This window comes from Mustelus asterias, chromosome 8, assembly GCF_964213995.1.
Source record: "Mustelus asterias chromosome 8, sMusAst1.hap1.1, whole genome shotgun sequence".
Taxonomy (NCBI): domain Eukaryota; kingdom Metazoa; phylum Chordata; class Chondrichthyes; order Carcharhiniformes; family Triakidae; genus Mustelus; species Mustelus asterias.
This window is the reverse complement of record NC_135808.1, coordinates 93,905,610-93,921,820: the sequence shown is the minus strand read 5'-3', so window position 1 is coordinate 93,921,820 and position 16,211 is coordinate 93,905,610. Positions and strand designations below refer to the sequence as shown.

At 45.2% G+C, this 16,211-nt stretch overlaps 1 protein-coding gene across 13 annotated transcripts in view; it reads right to left on the bottom strand.

The window, feature by feature from the left end:
* nfia (nuclear factor I/A) overlaps positions 1 to 16,211 on the bottom strand; it is a 460,777-nt gene that overhangs the window by 66,304 nt on the left and 378,262 nt on the right. The window lies entirely within an intron of this gene.

The window sequence follows — 16,211 nt, the reverse complement described above, 5'->3', positions numbered from 1 at the left end:
GGTTCCAACGTTAATCCTCTTGACCTTGCAGAGGAAGAGTACATAATGCTAGAGAGGTGACTCAGTCATGCTGACCACACAAACATCAATGGAGGAGGTGGCCCTTGATCTGCCAGAGTTGCAGCACCTGATGGAGTTGTGATTGGCAAGACTATAGCCCATCTAATGTAGAGTGAAAAGTTCTGAACATCTTCATCCTTTCTGCCTGGTTTTCTTCATGACAAAGCAGTGACTCTAATGACCTGCTTATCTCTACAGAAGCACATAATGATGGAAGTAGTTTGGCATAACCAACTTCTTCTATCTCCCATGAGCCTGATGTGAAGGAGGAAACAACATAGCCGGGAGCAACAGCATCATCATCATCTGGTCAGGATCAAAGTGCGCTCTCCACCAGCAGACACGCTCACCTCATTGAGATCTCAAGCGATTGGAGAAAGGGTGGCACAGGGTGAGCAACATATCACAGCGGAGGTAAGGGGAGCATGGGCAGCTATGGGAGGTTCCCCTCAGAGGATGGAGGATAGCCATGCTCAGCTAGACAGAGATGCAGGGCATCGGTTGTCACACAAAAGGCATTTTTTTTTCTAAAGCAAAATGGGGGATGTGGGACCCTATTTTACCATTTTGATTCGAAGTGCTGGGCGGACTTGAAACTGGGAGTGTTTCAGATCTGACATTTAGACCCGTTCTGAGGTGCCCCCATACGCACTCTGCCTGCAAAAATATCAGCGATTCCGAATCACGCTGTAGAAGCCTGTGGGTGGGGCTCAACACGCCCAAAATCCTGCAGCTCCAATTGGCTCCTCCAACTGCGCATACGCAGAAAAAAAATGATAGAATGCAGCTCCCCTGCCACATCCCTCCCAGGCCGGATAATGCCTCCCCTGGCTCCACAGACATTTTGCGCCAATTCTGGATGGGCGAACGGAGTAGTAAAGGGGAAGGTGCCGGTAAGGTTGGGCGTGCAGCCCATTAAGTCAATTTAAATGCATGCAAATGCATTTAAATGGCCGTCGCACCCATTTTGGGCTTGGTCCCGATCGCAGCCATTTTCAGGTCTTGGTAAAGGGGGAACCGGCACGGGGGCGGGGGTGGTTCGCGCTACTCACCTCATGCCCGACTTTACCAAGTTTTCGCGCCCGAAAACGGATGCAACACGACAGTACAATTGGGCTCATGGTGTCCAAATGGCGTAGCTCCATGAGACTGTCATGGAGTCATAGGCAAAAAATGAATGAGTCTGACCACTATGTGCACCACCATGTTGGATGAGTTCATCCACAGAGAGTGGCCAACCTCTTAGAGAGCCACATGTAGAATCACACTGAGTGGATGCATGAGAAGCACACTCGCCAATGAATGATGCTTTCCTAGCACTGACTGGTCAACAACATATGGATTGGAAGCAATGTGTGCTGCAGCTGGACATCCACTCTGATGAAGAGTTGAGGGTGCTACCTCTCAAAAGGTTCCCTCGCTCCCCTGAGTAGGGGACAGCAGCGCAGGGGTGCCAATCACTGAGGTGGATCCGTTAGCATTAGTGTATTAATGGAAATGGCTTGAAGATCATGGCAAACATTAGCTAATGAGCAAGAAAAGATAACACTCTAAGTGCTGCAGTGCTTGAGGGGGAGGGAGTCACCCTGCAGGGGCATGGCAGAGGTTTCTACCAGCTGCTGAAGCCAAGGGATGCCTGGTGAGATTATGCTGAGCCTCTTGGATTTGGGTGAAACAGTGATGGGGAGCAGTTACTCACACAAATGCAGGCCAGTGTTGTTGAGGCAGGGAGAGGCATTAGACTAGGCGCTTGGAGGAAACAAAGACTACCCCTCACAAAGCGTGCACCCACAATGAATTAGCTTCCTGAGTCTAACTGAAACATGCACCTTTAAGGCAGATAGTAGCCGAGTTGTGTGCCCTAATGAAGGGCTACCCCCATGATCACCACCTGTGGCAGCATGCCCTGCCAGTAGCCACAAAGTGACTGTGGCACTGACCTTTTTTTGTCTCTGCATCCTTCCAAGGTGTGCAGCTGATCTCACTGGCATCTGGCAATCGACTGTGACTCAGCAGACAGGAGGTGATGGGTGTACTATTTGAGAAGGCAACAGATTGAGCTCACCACCAATAGAGCCATACTGGTGCAAAGAGCAGTGGGATTTGCCTCAAGCACTGGAGTCCTCCAGATGTAAAGGATTATCAACTGCACCCATGTGGCCATTAAGGCTCGGAGAAAATATTCAGGGGCACACATGAACAGGAAGGGATTCCACGGTCTCAACATTCAGCTGGTAGCAGACCACCATAAGTATTTCTTGCAGGTCTGCACACGCCACAACTCCTTCTTTCTCGGGGATTTAATAAGTATCACAGCAGTTCGTACTACCGAAGAACCCACATGGATGGCTTTTATTTACTCGTTTGCAGGATGTGGGTGTGTCTGGCTAGGCCAGCATTTATAGTCCACCCCAATAAGAAAGTGGTGAACTGCCTTCTAGATCCGCTGCAGTTCATTTGGTATGGGTATACCCACAATGCTATTAGGGAGCGGGTTCCAAGACTTTGACCACGTGACAGTGAATCGACAGTGACAGGGCCAAGTGCTATCCATTGAAGGGGTGGCGAATAATTTTACAAAACCCTTTGAGGGAGGCACAGAGGCACTCCGACCGCTGCCATCTTAGCCCAAGGGCCACCATTCAGCAGGCCATTAAACTGCTCAGGACTCAGTTTGGGTGCCTTGAGCATAAGAACATAAGAACATAAGAAATAGGAGCAGGAGTAGGCCATCTAGCCCCTCGAGCCTGCCCCGCCATTCAATAAGATCATGGCTGATCTGACGTGGATCAGTACCACTTACCCGCCTGATCCCCATAACCCTTATTCCCTTACCGATCAGGAATCCATCCATCCGCGCTTTAAACATATTCAGCGAGGTAGCCTCCACCACCTCAGTGGGCAGAGAATTCCAGAGATTCACCACCCTCTGGGAGAAGAAGTTCCTCCTCAACTCTGTCTTAAACCGACCCCCCTTTATTTTGAGGCTGTGTCCTCTAGTTTTAACTTCCTTACTAAGTGGAAAGAATCTCTCCGCCTCCACCCTATCCAGCCCCCGCATTATCTTATAAGTCTCCATAAGATCCCCCCTCATCCTTCTAAACTCCAACGAGTACAAACCCAATCTCTTCAGCCTCTCCTCATAATCCAAACCCCTCATCTCCGGTATCAACCTGGTGAACCTTCTCTGCACTCCCTCCAATGCCAATATATCCTTCCTCATATAAGGGGACCAATACTGCACACAGTATTCCAGCTGCGGCCTCACCAATGCCCTGTACAGGTGCATCAAGACATCCCTGCTTTTATATTCTATCCCCCTCGCGATATAGGCCAACATCCCATTTGCCTTTTTGATCACCTGTTGTACCTGCAGACTGGGCTTTTGCGTCTCATGCACAAGGACCCCCAGGTCCCTTTGCACGGTAGCATGTTTTAATTTGTTTCCATTGAGATAGTAATCCCATTTGTTATTATTTCCTCCAAAGTGTATAACCTCGCATTTCTCAACGTTATACTCCATTTGCCATATCCTCGCCCACTCACTCAGCCTGTCCAAATCTCTCTGCAGATCTTCTCCGTCCTCCACACGATTCACTTTTCCACTTATCTTTGTGTCGTCTGCAAACTTCGTTACCCTACACTCCGTCCCCTCCTCCAGATCATCTATATAAATGGTAAACAGTTGCGGCCCGAGTACCGATCCCTGCGGCACGCCACTAGTTACCTTCCTCCAACCGGAAAAACACCCATTTATTCCGACTCTTTGCTTCCTGTCGGATAGCCAGTCCCCAATCCACTTTAACACACTACCCCCAACTCCGTGTGCCCTAATCTTCTTCAGCAGTCTTTTATGGGGCACCTTATCAAACGCCTTTTGGAAATCCAAAAACACCGCATCCACCGGTTCTCCTCCATCAACCGCCCTAGTCACATCTTCATAAAAATCCAACATGTTCGTCAAGCACGACTTTCCCCTCATGAATCCATGCTGCGTCTGATTGATCGAACCATTTCTATCCAGATGCCCTGCTATCTCCTCTTTAATAATGGATTCCAGCATTTTCCCTACTACAGACGTTAAGCTGACCGGCCTATAGTTACCCGCCTTTTGTCTCCTTCCTTTTTTAAACAGCGGTCAAGGGATGCCCTGCAGTACACTCTCTTGAGGGTGTCTTGGACAATATTAACTGCTGAACTCCTCACAACATAGTCCTCCAAAGAAATGTCAACCTCAATGATAGAGGGATGGTGATATGGCATACTTCCTCAGAAAGGAAGGGTGATCCAACCCAACAGGGACATGCAGAGGTCTTGAGATCTCAAGGCATCGATCAGGATGGAAGCAATGTTCGGGCTGCCCTGTTCAGCCATGTTTATCCTGAGGTCTCCTCGTCCTGGAACACTTGCAGGACGTGACTTGACCTTTCAGTGGAGCAAGATGTGAATCCACCATGCAAACAAATCTTAGAGGCTCCACGAGTCCCCAAATTGCCTGCAAGACAAATCCACAAGTGCCACGCTAACACACAGAGCAGCTCTGACAAAGGGTCATCTAGGCTTGAAATGTTGGCTCTACTCTCTCTCCAGAGATGCTGTCAGGCCTGCTGAGATTTTCCAGCATTTTGTGTTTTTATTTTTTCATGATACTGACTATGGACTCAAGAAATCTAAGAAAATGGGTTGATATCAGAAAATATCATCCTGGTTCTAACACATTGATCTATGTTTTCTTCACTTTTTTCCTCTATTCACAGAGGCAGGAACCAGCAAACTGAGGTTTATACCGACAGCATTAGCAAACATTAAACCCAACTGAGGGGGGAATATTCTTGCAGTTTAAGTAGTTTGAGTCATACATATGGACCGAGTGCTGGCAGGTGGGATTAGGTGGGAGTTCAGGTGTTTCTAATGTGTCGGTGCAGATTCAATGGGCCTCTTCTGCGCTGATGATTCTATGATATTATACAATGACGATGGCCTTTTGGGTTGGATTTTACATTTCCACGTCGAATGTGCTACATGCTCAATGCTGACAAAATGTTCAGTGTGATAACACCAGCAACCCAACTCCATCACACTAGTCTAATAATATGGAAGGCACATGGGTTCTGAAATTGGCAGCCAACATGCCATTTTGAAATCATTAATTAGCAAGCTATTAAGCCTGGTAACAACCCACTGTCTTCAATTTTGCATCGCCTGCTGCATTTTTCATATCACTAAATGGTTTGGGAGTCTTTTAATGTCAGCTATAACGAGGTGGCAGAAGGCCGATGGAAAAGGCCTGCCCCTGAAACTATGTTTGAATGTACTGGCAGATTCTGCTAGGGAAAGGAGCAGCATCCATATGATTTTTAACGACATTTTAAAAAACCTTTTTTGTGAATTCAATGAATAATAAAGATTGATTTTAAGAGCAGAAGGCGCATACAGTTCTAGCATTTATCACTGCATAACCCCTCTTCCATATAACTTCCCAGTCTACAGCACTGTCGCTCAAAACCTCCAAGTTACAGCAAGCTGTGATTCATATTCCACGATGTATGGAGCTACAACAAAAATTCAACACTATCATATTTTGTGTCAACTCAGTCACAAGAGCTGACTATTTCATGGCATTGAAAAACAGACGCAAGAATCTGCCCCTCATAATAACTGGTTGGAAGGGAGTAAGGGAAAGGGTTTGTCTTCCCATGTCTCCTTCCTGCTGGACTGCACCTAACTGGCCGTCTGACCATTTCTCAGGTGCAGAGAGATGGCGGGGGCAGGAGTGAGCAGACCTCTCAAGCTTGCACTGTCTCCCCTTCACCCTCCCAAGAAACGTAAAACCCAGCTCTTTGTCACAACCTTCTTATTGACTGTAGGTTCTTGCATTAGCTGACCTGCTTTCACATTGCTGCCACTCCTGCCCTATAGTGAAATTAGAATAACCAGCAGCAAATATGCAAACAGAACTGTGTAGCCTCAAGAAAATAATGGATCCACATTGCATTCCCAAATTTAATTTAAATGTACTGCTGCAAATTACTTATAATATTTCCCATCGGGTGTCTTGACCAAGTGACACGTGAATCATTTTAAACCACTATTCAATATGAAAAATAAATTATATCAATGCTGCAACTATTTGTTTATAATTACTGTGTGGTACATTACAAAGCCAGATAGGTTGCATATTTTTGTTGATTCATATGCCAGCATTCACACTGTTTTGGGAAACCAGCAGTTCTTTTATTCTTTAAAAGTACAAAGTACACTCACCCAAGACCAAAATATTTAATTGAATTAGATGTATTCTGTTGAAAATACCTCAGGGTATTTTTGCGATGAGCAGTTGAGTCATAAAAATAAGGAAGGTCTCACGGTTGATTTGGAGTCTGTGCTGAGTTAGCTGATCTTAGCTGGGATGATGATCTTTGGAATGATATAACTGGCCTCAGCACCACTGGGTTAGGGAGTGTAAGATTTCCCAGTGTCCCTGTCCACAATCTTTACCCAGTGAATCTGAAGTGAGGGCAGCTTTAGTCCACTCTGGGCAGCCTGCCAGTACTCACAGGCAATACTCATGAACAATGAGCACTTGGTTATGTACTCGAGACTTCCCACTATTCGTAGTATTGTGCCCAAAAGATTTTCAGGAGAGAAAGGGAAAAGGGTGGAAGAACTGATTGCAAACAGCCAAGATAGCAAAATTGCAGCCTTGTACTCCTCTAAAACCACTACAGCACAAATAGGACAGACTATAGGCACACACACCGCCATAGCCTTGACAACAGGCCTGTGATTGCTTGTAGTCCCGCAGCTCTTTATTCTGGCCTTCAAATGTCTGACTTGCACTTTGCACTTGTATTTCTTCATAACGGTTGTCCTGTTAACTTCGAAGTCAGAGAAAATATTTTTCTTTGCTCACAGAATCGGAAGAAGGTAACCACCCTATGGCTAACCTCTTATGCAAAAGAGAATTCCACACAAGTTACAATGCAAACATTTACACAACTTGTGGATTCAACAGGATGTCACACATTCATGAACCCATTGGACATGTTGGGTTTCGAGATACAAAATCCCTCTAATTAAAACTTCTAAGTTCTGAATTCTTAATTTCTAACACTAAGGTCCTCAATTGTGCTTGACCTAACAAAGTACAAAGAACTAATATCAAGTAGAATCTATTAAGCAAGATTTTACAAATACTTAACACAAAATAGTGAAGGCAACATGGAGGTCCTTCATTTCTCAAGTTCCGAGGAGTCCTTGAGCATTGCCAGCACAGGCAATGTCCTTCTCTCCTCTGTCTTTAAAGTGATGTCGAACTATGTCCAGAAGAGTCGTACCCCAGAAGCCATAGTAACACTGTGCCAATAAAGATACAAATTTTCCAACTTTCATCCTCACTTCTCATCATTCTAGACTGTCTTATTTGGAAATAGGCACAAATGACATCCTTTTCCTGCATGGTGGTGGCGCACTATTCCTCTTCTTCCTTCTCAGCTTTTCTATGGTGTCTAACATGGTTGATCAGCTGCCTCCAAAATCTCTGTTCCATATTCCAACTCAATGGGACAATACTCATTTGGTTCCATGCTTACCTTTCTAACCTAGACAGAGAGAAATGACTGCTTTTCCCAGAGTTTATGGTGTCCTTAACTACCTATTCTTAATGCTATCCTCTCCCTGATCAACATGCTGCCCCTTAGCAACATCATCTAAAGACATAGGGCTGGATTTTCGTCATGAGGCAGGAAGCTCAAGTCTGGACTCAGCCACAGGAGAGTTCTCTGAGACATCTGCCCAGTTTTATAAAAGGCTGTTAGGCCCTCAAGCCCTCAACCCCCCCACCCACCCACCCCATGCCCTCTCATGTCCCTTCCACAACCATTCACCAGTATCCACTGTGCACTGACCTCAGGAGCCATCTAGAGATGAAAAAAATAAACTTCGAACAATCTTCAGAATTCCCTCACATACACATTTCAAATGGAATGTAAAGATGGGGAGAGAATACTTCCCTCACAGCTCAATGAATCATGCAGACCAGAGAAGTCTCAGTTCACTTTTTAATCTGTGATGCCACTTGATCTCATCTGAAGCAGGAAATTTTGCACAATAATTAGCCTCAATATCTGTGTGCTGGAGTAGAACAGCCACTGCTGTTGTTATCCAAAAACTAGAGTGTGTGTACCTGTGTAATTGCATTGGGAAGGATTAGGCTGGGCTGCTGTGCATTCCATAGTTGCATAGGAACATTAGGCCATTCAGCCCTTCAAGCCTGCTCCACCATTCATGTAGATCATCACTGATCCATAACCGCTCGATACCATTCATAACAAAATTTACTGGTCTCAGTCTTAATTTTTTGAATTGAACCAAAATCCATGGTCTTTTTCACACAGGCTTTGTGTGAAAAAAGTGGACACCCAAATAGCTTAATTCTAATTCTATTATGACTTTTTGCTGCAGATTTCTCACAGAGGAAATAGTTTTCTGCATATACTCTATTGAACATTTATATTTATTTCAATGACTAATTAGATCACTCCTCAACCATCTAACTCAAGGGAAAATAAACCAAGTTTATGTCGGGAGACATGATATTGGGTCAATGTATAAAACCTGCCCTCTATGGTGAGGTAAATGAGAGTAGTTCGCATCTGTGGATCGGCACACCAGCAACAACATCCACAGTAGACGAGGTGACAAAAAGGTAGAAATGCGGAAAAGAAAGTTTTAAAAATAGAATTTGAAATGAATCTTAAAGGACAGACAAGTACAATAGCCTTTTTTTCTATTGCCACATTACCACATGTGTAATATCTGACTCAGGGAAGAATTAAGAACAAAGCATGACGCTACTATTTGTTCAGATTCAAATCTTAGGAACACCATGAAGATAGAAATTTGAGTTCAGGTTCAGACTTCCTGGAAAAACAAAATCTGCTGTGCAAACGGTCTATAGGGAAAAAATCTGCTGCAGTCTGTCAGACGAATAGACCACATGAGACAACCATGAAAGTGGATACTGAGCGTGGGAAGCCCCAGACTACCAGAAAAATTAACAGATTAGATACAGAGCTTCAGTAGTCCTCATGGCCACGCACCAAGATGGACAGATGAAATCTGTCAGCATTAAGTGTAAAACTGAAATAAAAACCTTCTTCCACACTAGACCTTTCCTAATCTACACTGACCATTTGTGAAACCCCCAAGAAAAAGTAACAGAATACTTGCAAAAATGGAATGCATACTATGAAAGGGGAACAACATTTCTTAACATCTATATTGGGACAAGATTTGGAATTTTCTTATTTAAATCCTAATCAATTTTGGATTGAACATTCTAGGGCAATATTCATGCCATTGGCCCCATGTGTGGCAGTTGATCTGGCGTGATAGGACAGAAAAGGGCACATCTGTAATGCCAGGTTTTTCCCCCTTATGTAAATGACCAGCCTTCCAGCATGCCATGGGTAAGATACAGTTATGCTTCAAGATGCACTGTGCACTTTCTAGCATTTTCTTTGCACAGAATCACCTCATTCACTAAAAGACTGCAATAAACAACCCACTATTAACTTCTTCCATATCCATCACCTATTATCAGATTTGATAATACACTACTAACACTGAACATCTTTACATGAGGGTAGGGAGATACCACATTGCCAAAGCCACATTACTGATAAATGTTTCTGCTTCTGTAGGGGAAGACAAGAGTCACAGACCGGAATTTTCCCATCCCGCTCTGTGCTAGCAGGCACTCATTTCAGAGCCATTTGTTTGAACCAAGGGGAGGAATGCCACTGCTGGGCATTAGATCACTTCCCATTTCAGACTCCCAAGTCAGCTATTGTGCATTAAGATGTAAGGTCATTGATTAAGATGTAAAGAACGGCTTTCTCTAATCAGTGTGTAGCAGCCTTGCCTTTGGGCCAGAAGGTTGGAAGCTCAGAGCCCACTCAAGGACTTCAGAACAAATATCAGGCTTCTAAGTGAGGGAGTGCCACACCATCAGAGGTGCCATCTATCCAATGAAAATGTAAACCAAGAGTGTATCTCCCATTTCAAGTGCATGTAAAAGATCCCATAACACGGTGGCACAGTGGTTAGCACTGCTGCCTCACAGCACCAGGGACCAGGGTTCAATTCCAGCCTTGGGTGACTGTCTGTGTGGAGTTTGCATGTTCTCCCCGTGTCTGCATGGATTTCCTCCAAGTGCTCCTGTTTCCTCCCACAGTCCAAAAATGTGCAGAGTAGGTGGATTGGCCATGATAAATGGCCCCTTAGTGGCTCACGGTGTAGGTTAGGGCAATTAGCGGGGTAAATATGTGGGGTTATCGGGAATAGGCGTAGGTGGGATGTTCTGTCAGAGAGCCGGTGCAGACTTGATGGGCTGAATGGCCTCCTCCTGCACTGTAGGGATTCTATGACTATTTTGAAAAAGAACAGGGGAGTTATTTCTCGTGTCCTCGTCAATATTTATCTCTCAATCAACACCACAGAAACATATTTTTTGGTCATTATCACATTGCTGTTTGTGGGAGTTAGCTGTGCACAAGTTGCCTGCTATGTTTCCCACACTGCAACAATGAGGACACTCAAAATACTTCATTGGCTGCAAAATGCCTTGAGATGTTTTGTGGTCATGAAGCGTGCTGTACGAGTGCAACTCTTTCTTTTTCTGCCTTAACATGCCTCTGCCCTCACTTCACCCTCGTGGCACTATACCAATTCCACATCTGTTTTTTAGTACAATTGCCAATTAATGCCAAATTAAAGACAGTTTTGTGCAGTTGGATTCATGTCCATTATGTACTGGTTTGAAGTTACCAAACACCCATTTCGCACCAGCACATTACAGTCAACAGGCATAGCAGATTTTCATTCTCTCAATTTGGGGCAAATTTGAATCAAGGTGCAAGAGGAAAATGCCATCATTTACCCCACTGCATGAGTCAATTGCCCCATGTTAATATTTTATTAGAATCTTCCATTTCTCACACACTTTGTGATGTGACAGCAATAATGCATTATGCACACTTGCACTCGTAAAATGGGGTTAAATAACAAGCATGTCCTCTAACTGGGATGGTAATGTCACTTTAATAGATTGTACACTGGCTGACAAATAACCCCTGGGGGTCCTCTGTTCTGTTGCCGTTTCAGCTCATTTTGATATTCAGAACCCTTAAAAAGGTACTAGGTGTGGCCTAAGTTGACAACGTTTTCAGAATCTTTCTCGAGAGGGAAGGGAAGAGTTAAAAGGTGGGACTGGAATCCCAAAGAAATACCCTAAGGATCAATTTCTCAGGGTACCAGATACATTGTTGCAGCCGCATTTGCTGCATCTTGGAGGTGTCTTGCCAGATGGCAGCAGCGGAAAGGGCAGAGGATTGCTGATGCAGCACTTCAGGCCCCTCTTTTTCATCTTTAAAGCAGTAAGATGATACTACATAAACAACGTAAAAGCTATAATTTTGGGCTACAGTAATTCACTTAACATTTGGATGATTTATGGGGCTGTCACTGCAGTGTCTTGAAGCCTGTAACTCACAAGGTTATACAGTGGATGTTTCATTCACTCAGTTGTTATTTGTTACAGGAGTGATGTTTTCATGCTTTTTGGGGAGGGGGGGGAAAGTAGAACAGGCTGATAAATGTCAGAAAAGCTGCAGCCAGTCAACTCTGTTGGGGCTCTTTTACAGTACATTTTTAAGTATCTATTCTGGAATGCAATACATTCTTAAGTATCTATTGTGGAATGACAGCGAGAGATTATTTTCTTTCAATTAAACTTATCTGTGCCTTAGGACTTATACCAGGCCTTTGCAACAGTACAGATGTTACTTTTCCCTTTTTGTGATATGCATGTGTAAAGTGTTATGACAGACCCCTTTTTGTAGGTTAGAAAAAAGAACCAATTGTTATCAAGAATTTCACTACACTGAGGCTGAGTGTTTGTTAATCTAAAACATTCCAATTTTCAGTGCTCGTCAGCAACAGAACTGCTGACCTTATTCCAACAACTCGCACGAACTTCAGACAGACATGCTCATTTTCACAATTGCCAGCAATCTAGCTGAGAGGTGTAGGGAAGAAGGGAAAGGAACTTTGGTTCCTGTGATATTTTTTCTTCCTCTTCTCATCGTCAGTAATTGTAGGGTGGGGAATTTTCTCAAAAAATTTCTGAGTGTCACAACAGTGAGAAAATTGGGGTGAACCGCGCTGGTCTCTCAGACACGCTCGGCACCGTAATCGTCCCACAGTCACTTTTTTGGAGAGTGGCAAGTTGAGCACCGGTACCGGGGCGGGGGCTGCCTAAACATGTCAGCGAGCCGGCTGCAGAGAGTTTGGGCACCATTTCTCAAGGGCATCCCAATCTCTCAGTGCACTGGGAGACCACCCCCCACAGACATCGGGGGTCGGGACCCACCCCCCCCGCCCTTCATCAGTGGCATGTTCCGCACCCTCCCCGACACAAGGCGCCAGCATCAGGGCCCTCTTGATGAGTCCCCCATCGTGACCCTGATATGCCCCCCCCTTTATGACCTACCCCTGTACGAAACCCCCTGCATAGCACCTCCCCATCATAGCCCACTCCATCACACAGCCCCCACCCTTTTGGTATTGCCCCCGGCACACTTAGTGTCCAACTGGCAATGCCAGTGTGCCAAGTAGGCAATGCCTGATGGGCATCTCCAGTCATGCCCGCGACTATTCGGGAACTTCAATGGCCTCCCATCCGCTGGCGCGGCCATCACAGCTGGTCTCCGGTAGTGCAGACCAGTACTGACTAAGGCCAGCATGACATCTCGCCGGAGATGTGGGAAGCATCCGGGAAGGGGGAAGCCAAACTTGCTATTGATACTGAAGTCCAGCCAATCTCATGCTAATAAGCTTCGTGACCTTTCTGGGCACAAAGCAGTTTGCGCTATTGGAAAGGGACCAGGATCATAGCACACTGTTTGGCGCCAGGTGTGAATTGTATTTTAAGCGTCACGCGCTAATTTCCAGGCTTGCCGTACTGTTCGCCGGGTGCGCTAAGGTGGTAAAATCGTGCCACTGAACTTCATGAAGGATAGGCAGTTTGCTGCAATGCATTAAAGAAATTGTTCTTTCATCAGGATTTCTGTTGTCCTTAAATGCTGTCGAGGCAAATAAAGGTAGATATAAATAATTTGCCCTAAATATTACTGTTCTGTGCTTTACTGTGGGCTTCTTTGTGAGAAATCTCCATTCTTAACCCCGTTGCAGTGCAACAACACGGCAATGTGAATGGGGTAATGAAAAAACAATAGTAGGATAATGCGCATTTTAAAGCAATCAATCCTCTGGTTTCCACAATATTACCCATTATATCAATACACTTTTTCAGAAAACTCATTCCAAATGACACAATGTACATTTCATAATCTTATGGCCAAAGACTGGATATGCTCATTGTCTCAGCTATATTGTTGGAACCAGTACCATACCACTGTTAATTATGGAGCAGTGCAGCAAATGTAACAGAGATGCACAGTCCAAATTGTTTTCAAATTCAGGGATAAAGAATTTAACACCAGCACACCAGAATGATGCCTGGCTGAATGGTTCAATTATGGGAACAGGTAACATAGACAAGGCTTGTATGCCCTTGTGAATAAAAGATTAAGGGGTTTTTTAATTGAAGTCTTAAGAAGGTTAAAAGATGGCAATGTAGAGAAAACTACTTCTTCTGTTTGGGCAGTCAAGAACAAGGAGGCATAACCTTAATTTCACAGCTGGACCATTTGAGGGTAAAACCAAGAAGCACTTATTCACACAAAGGATGGCAGAAGTCTGGAATTCTCTCTCCAAAAGCTGAGGCTTTACCATCAGTAATGCTAATGCATTGAATATCAAGAAGGACTTGTTAGACCCTCTCTTTTGCTGGAGATCAGCATTATGTGGCACTAACGTTACTTGTCATTTATCAGCCCAAGCCCTAATGTTGTCAGGTTTTTCTGCATGCTGGCATGGACTTCTTCATTATGTGAGGAACTGAACACTCCCACTTCTGACCTTATGATGGGGAGATCATTGATGAAACAGTTAAAGATAGTTGGGCCCAGAACACAATGTTGTGGAACTCCTGCAGTCATACCATAGAGCTGAGATGATTGATCTCCGACAAACATTTTCCTTTGTGCTAGGTATGGCTCCAGGGAGTGGAGAGGTTTCCCCCAATTCCCACTGACTTAAATTTTACTAGGTCTTCTTGATGCCACAGGAGGTCAAATGCTACCTTGATGTCAGATGCAGTCACTCTCATCTCACACCTGGATTTGACCTCTTTGGTCCACTAGACAAAGGGCTGGAATGAGGTCAGGAGCTGATCAATTCTGGCAGGACCAAATAGAGCACAGGTACTTGAACTACAGTATGCAGACGATGCTACGCACACTCTGATGCCGAGCTCCAAGCCATCACTAGGGTGTACGAGAGCATGGGCCCTACACTAAAGATCAACGAGACAAAGGTCCCAGTTATCAAAATCTATGAAGAGGCCTTGGACAATGTGGAACACTGTCAGCCTGTGGCAGAGACTGTAGGTCGCACATCGGGCTCCTCAGTCACCTGTTAACTCATTTTAGTGTGCCTAAGAAGACAAATTCAGCTAACCTGCTCACCTGTGCTCAATTTGGGTCCTGCACACTGTGCAACCTTCGCACAGACAGTGACCCAAGCTAGGAATCGAACCCGGGTCCCTAGCGCTGTGAGGCAGCAGTGCTAACCACTGTGCCACCATGCCCCCCTTCTCCTTCAGTTAGTCATTTAATATTCTTTGATCATTCTTGACTAGATGTGATAAGGCTGCAGAGCTTTGATGTGATTCATTGGTTGTGGAATTGCTTAGTCCTGATTGTAGGATGCTGTTTCCAGTGTTCAGTATACATACAGTCTACAACTTCACCAGATTGGCACTTTATTTTTAGGTAGGCCTGCTACTGCTCCAGGCATGCTCCCAACACAGCTCATTGAACTAGGGTTGATCCCCAGTTTGCAGTCAATGGTAGAGTGTGGGATATAATGCTGATGGCCAACAGTGCCTCATGGATACTGCATTTTGAGTTGCTAGATCTGTTCTGAATCTATCCCAGTTAACGTGATGAGAGTGTCACACAACACAATGGAGGAAGTCATCAGTGTGAAGACAGGATTTGTCTCACAAGTGGCCATTCCTACCAATACCATAACAGAGAGAGGCATCTGCGATAAGTGGATTGATGAGGATGAGGCTAAGCAGGATGTTTCCCTCATGTTGGTTCTCTCATCACCTGCCACAAGCGCACACTGGCAGCTATGTCATTCAGGACTCAGCCCGCTTAATGAATAGTGGTGCAACCAAGCCACTTTTGGTGATGGACATTGAAGTGCCGCAAAGTTAAACGGCGCACCAGTTGAAGAGATACTGCCTTTTGCGTGAGACGGTGGGCAGAATTTTCCATTCTGAATGCTAGCTGAGGCAAGAAAACCAGCATGCAGCTTTCCAGCCGCACAGCCGAGTTTTCTCTCTAGCTGTTATGGTGGTCTGTTCACGAAAAACCAAGGGGTGTGGTCTTTGCCATCATGCTTGGGGGGGGGGGGGGGGGGGTGGGCGCGCACATAGAGCCAGGAAGGGGATTCCCCTCCCCTCAAGTACCAGGGCAAGTCCATCCACCATCACACCCACCAACGGATGAGGGACGCCCCTTCCGCCAATAGATGAGGAGCCCCCCCCCCCCTTCCCCCACCACTCCCCCCAAACAGATGAGGGGAACACCCCACACACATATAACCACCAGGGCAACCTCCCACCAACACACATCGCAGAACCTCGTTACCTCACTGGCAAAGGGCAGAGAAAATCAGAAAACGAGATGTCACCGGCGAAATTCTCGTTTCCCAATTCTCATGGGATTTTGCACCCATGTTGCCATTTGTGTTTATGGTTAGGACAGGCACAAAATCGTCCCCTGTAATGCAGAAAAATGTCATCTGGAAGAGGCTGTACTTTAGTGCGCCTATGTCAGCACAGTGTAAAACTGATTTTCCATAGTGAGATACATCAAGTATAAAGGCAGCATTCAAATCTCACTTAAAAATAATTTCCTTAGAACGATGCTGCCATATATATATATATATATATA